Below are 5,347 nucleotides of genomic sequence, written 5' to 3' on the forward strand. Positions count from 1 at the left end.
GAAAATGAAAATTTAGGAAAATTTCAAGTCCTAGTTCAGAAATAATTCAAGCACATAAGACTGATTGCTCTAAAACAAACACTATATGAACAAACTTTGAAATTATATTAACTTCAGAGCCAAATTCAAACTTTTAACTAAAAAACAAAAAAAATATGGCCTAACCTCTAAAACAGAACAACACAGAAGCTCATATACTAGGACTTTACCAAATGGACAAAACCAACACATAGGTCTCACATACAAGCCTTAACCTAAACTACACATGTGCAGTACCGATGTACCAAAGCCTTTACATGAAAAGATATAATATCAACACTATCTTTTTCCTAGGTAACAACAGTAACCACCACATGCATTATTCGCGTGCAACGAGAACTACTTGTTTGATGACATTCTTGCCTTTGAATAGTCCAATGAGAGCCAAGGGAGCATTCTCGAGACCATCTATAATGTCTTCAACATAAACTATCGTCCATTCCTTGATAAGCTTAATAGTGAACTCTAGGAATTGAGCGTACAAGTGTCAATGATCAAGTACCAGGAACCCTTTCATTACAACATGCTTCGATACAAGGCAAAAGAGGTTGTGCATACCTTCTGACTTGTCTTTGTTGTATTGAGAGATCATTCCACAGACTGCAATTCGGTTGTGGTCTCTCATGTTTAAAATCACAGCATCAAGCATGGCTCCACCAACATTATCAAAGTAGATGTCTATGCCTTCAAGGAAGTGCCTGACAGAGAGATTGACAATGAGATTTGATCTTTTTTTTCTTCTGGTGGGGTGTGTGCGTGCGTGAGAGAGAGAAAGAGAGAGAGAGAGAGAGATTTTATTTGGTTCTCATCAAGGCTGGTGGCTTAGTCCTAGTTCTCAAGGTTGTATATTCAAATCTAATACTTACTAATAAAAGAAAAGCTTATCATTCTACCTTGAGACAGACAGGTAAAGACAGTAGTTGAGTTTCGAAAAAAGGTTGTATTGGTTGTCTGAGGGTTGGAGCCTTTTGTGGATGAGTTTACCTTTTAGTTTTGTCTAAGTACTTTATTTTCATTTTTCCATATGTGGTTCGGGTTAGGTGGTTAGGAAGGCCTTATATTGAGAGAGGAAATAAACGTATCCCTTTTCAACTTTGACACAGACAAAGCTCCCATGATAAAAATCCATCCTTTCTCCTGGTGATTTTAGTGATTTTTGGGGTGCTATCTCAACGCTTTAGGTAGGTATTGGGAGTTATATACATAGGCATTAAGAAAAAAAAAAACAGAAAGCCAAAATTTGCTCTAATGAGGGAGACTTCAAATGTCAATAATTGGCTTAGTGGCATAGATGCTACTTATTAAAAAGTTGCAGTCATTGTAGAGATTACATGGTATTAAGAGAGTGGTTTTGTTAAATATGAATGACTACTTTTCCAATAAATATCACTCTAATCAGGATCATTTTTAAGTCAAGAGAATTTTGTCATTTAGCAAAGGGAAAATCAGTGTACCTGGAGTCCGTCGATTCACTCAACATCACCCTATGGGCGAGTTTTGCCCGAGTGAGTTGTACACCTTGCAAGTGTTGTTTATATATATTAATGTCTATATTAACTCAAAAGTGAATAAACGGCTTCGTAGTAGCATGCCACATGGACGTCTTTTATTTTATTATAAAACAATATCCATATGGACATGTCTTGTTGTATCCACTTTTTAAGTAGAATCACTAGACACTTTGACATGCATCAGATTCAAACGCTTGAGTCAGTATCCAGTTAACATTGGCGCTGATGTAGATTTAATTGTATAGAAGAACTGCTATCGACATAATAAATGTGAGTGAATCTATACAAATCACCCCCATACAATGAGATAGTGTTTCATTTGCCATTGGCAAATGAGAAACATGTCCGAAAGTGTGGTCCAAGAAAGTGAGGGGAAAGAATATTCAAAATTGTTGAGATGCAACTAAGAAATGCATCTAGAGAGCAACCAGTTGATAAGTCCATGTTGCTTACCTAGAATGGTTTACGTTTTATGCCCGAAACAGGGTTTTTGCCCATTATATAATGGGATTGTCTACAAGAGACCATTTATCTTTTGTATATGGAGGTCACAATAATTCTTGTCCCTTAAATTTCAAAATGGGTGATTGTAAAAGTATCATTGAATGGACATCTAAAAAAAAAATTCTAGAGTAACTCACCTCAAGCCATCAATTTGACATTTAATGACTGGAAATGATTGTGACCTCTATGTAGAAAAGATACATGCTCTCTTCGTAAACAATTCCCCTGTATAATATGAGGTCAATTGTGAAAAATTTTACGTACGTTTTCAATGCGGCAGCTAATTCAGGCTCTTCTTTATAATTGAAAGATTCATCAAACCTAAACTTGGACTTCAATAGATCAACATAGAATGGGCATAGATTTCATCTAAGTTCACAAATTCTCCCCCCTATTTAAGATTAACAGTAAAATTATGTCTCATTTTAATGGTAAAGAAGATAAAACTTATTAGCAGCTCACCTTTTCTTTGAAACCAGCACTACCAACACCATAGCTACCTATTGATTTAGCGAATTGGCCAACAAGTTCGCCGACTGCTTCTAATGCTACCGAGACAAATACATGTTCTCCTTTATTAGAGTAACAAATCTCAAAAAATCCTACATATGCCGCCATCCCAGGCATACCTACAGATAATTTGCCACAATGAAAGATCTTTAATATTCTTGTCTCCAAACATGATGATGCTCAATTACCCAAAAATAGTAAGGAATGGGTAAATAGTAAAGAAATGACTCTCTCCCACACACACACATATTAAAGAGAACAAAAATACGACAAAGGATGAAACAAGCCAAAGTGACAGAAACAAATAAGATCCTGCACAAAGAGGCCTTAGCAACACCACTTCTAGTGAGATTAAGGTTGTCGACACCAGAATTTGCACCTCTAAGAATTATGTCAAAACGAAATGCTAAGAGATGATGAACGAGACATAGTAACTATGACTTATATTATTCACAAATCTGGTTTCTCGTGGCCTCATATGATCCACAACCATCATTAAATGCAAAACATGAGATAACTAATTTACTAGTATCAATCAATTCACCATACACATAACACTGTTCTTTAAATAATAGAAATGCCAAAAATAGGAATAACACTTGATATCATTATAAATCTCCGAAAATCTCATATTTTGGAGCTGCCAAAATCCATTTAAAAACCGAGAACAACGACAAATACAGTTGGACAAGGTTGTCTGCCTTTTCATCCCACAATAGTCTCATATGTCTATGAATCAATTATGTCTTTACCAAAAATTGGTTAGCTACCTCTCACCTTGTTCTAGGACTTTTTCTATTCGTGGGTCATTTGTGGCATGCGAAAAGGGATAAAAGTGCAACTTTAAGTCCTATTTAAGGAGCTGCTACATCTCTTGCATCCAAAGAAGGTGAGATAAAATTTTCCTAAAGTTGAGAACTCCTTACTGCTAAAAAAACTTGGTGACATGTATCTATATCAAATGCTTTACAACTGCTAAGGTTTTTATAAAATAGCACATCTTCAACACCTTACAATTCTTTCAAGGAAGTTCTAAATGAACTTAAACTTTTAATATTATTCTGACGATTCTATAGACATTAGCTTTGTATACCATATTATAAACATATAGACAATTGTTCCAGCTAATTCTATAGGCGTTTCAACATTTATTGTCAAACAAAATGACACAAAAAAAAAAAAGGACAGATTCCTTAGCACAGTCACAAGAAAAGCAAATATATATAGATTTATAGGAAGAATATGAAATGTTTATGTGAAAATATAGAATTACAATCGGTAAAATGGATACATAAAAAACTGAAAAGTTAGAAATAAAAATCTCAATTGTGTCAACCAGTGGTTTAAAAAACGAATCGGTGCCCCAGATCGGGCACCCCAAAAACCCATCCAGATCAGTGAATCGGCAATCCGGATCGGAAATCGGTAGGATTAAGCCTTACAAAAAATCAAAAAAAATTATTAAAATTTATTGTACATGTTGTTTTTTAGGAACTCAATATGAAATTATTACCTTTCATTTTTTCCATCAATATACGAACATTGAGATGTTCTTTCCCTGCATGAACTTATTTTAGCCATTAAATTACATCATACAAAAGAAAAATCATGGAATTATTATGGATGAAATATATAATCATACATGGACTACAATAAAGAATGGTTTTTTACAAGAACCTTTGTTTTTTTTACAAGAAATGTTAGTCGTATTACACTTTTTTTTTTTTTTTGACAAGAACTTTTTTTTGACAAGAAATACTTGTTGTATTATCTTTTTTTTTTTTTTATAAGAACCTTTTTTTTTTTTTTTTTGACAAGAAATTTTTATTACCTTTTATTTTTTTTTACAAAAACCTCTGTTTTGTTTTTTTGACAAGAAAATGAATTGATAAGAACCTTTCATTTTTTTTTTTTTTTTTACAAAAAACCTTCTATTTTTTTTTACTAGAAAAGGAAAAAAACAACATTTTTTTTTTTAACAAGAAAATGAGCTGATAAGAACCTTTCATTTTATTTTATTTTTACAAGAAACCTTTTAGTTTTTTTAACTAGAAAAGGAAAAAAAACAACGTTTTCAAAAATCGAACCAGCAACCCTCCATGTGAAGAATCTAACCAGTGACCTACAAGCGAAGAAAGGATCTGATAACCGGTAAACCACAAGGCACGTTGTGATATTAATAGCCCGAATAAAATACTATAATATATCAACTTTTCAAGCTAATACCTTTCACTCACAATATTCCACATCGAAAAGGGGGAAGAAGACAGAAGTGAATAAATACTTTTTGGGTACTAGGTACTTGTATCACGTACTTTGTGGAAGTTAAGGCCTGGTAGCTAGGGACGCATGGTGAGGTGTGTGGACCCCAAGTACTCTTAGCCTTGACCCATTTTAAGCCGAAAATTACAAGAATGCCCACATCATACACACACTATTGTAGAAGAACCAGGCGATTCATGACGTCATGCGGCGAAGAACCGGGCGATTCATGATGTCATGCGTCGATTTACTATATAGAATTGCCCGTTCTTCTCTAGAACCAAGAGATCCAGCGTGTTTTAGTGGAATCGATATGGGAGGACCGATTCTCGGGCCAACTTGGGCGAGTCCGATCACTGGTGTCAACTATAAGGTGAAAGGGAATGTGGGGAGTTTATGATGAAAGTATTAATGGCCATTCAACAAGTTAATTAAGACTAGCAAGATAATATCAACTAAGATGGCTCAAAACAAATGATCTCATAGATAAAAGGAAGATGGAAAGGACAAAAGACAAATAC

Source organism: Amborella trichopoda, chromosome 6, assembly GCF_054954075.1.
Source record: "Amborella trichopoda isolate Santa Cruz 75 chromosome 6, AtrichopodaSantaCruz75HAP2 v2.0, whole genome shotgun sequence".
Lineage (NCBI taxonomy): Eukaryota > Viridiplantae > Streptophyta > Magnoliopsida > Amborellales > Amborellaceae > Amborella > Amborella trichopoda.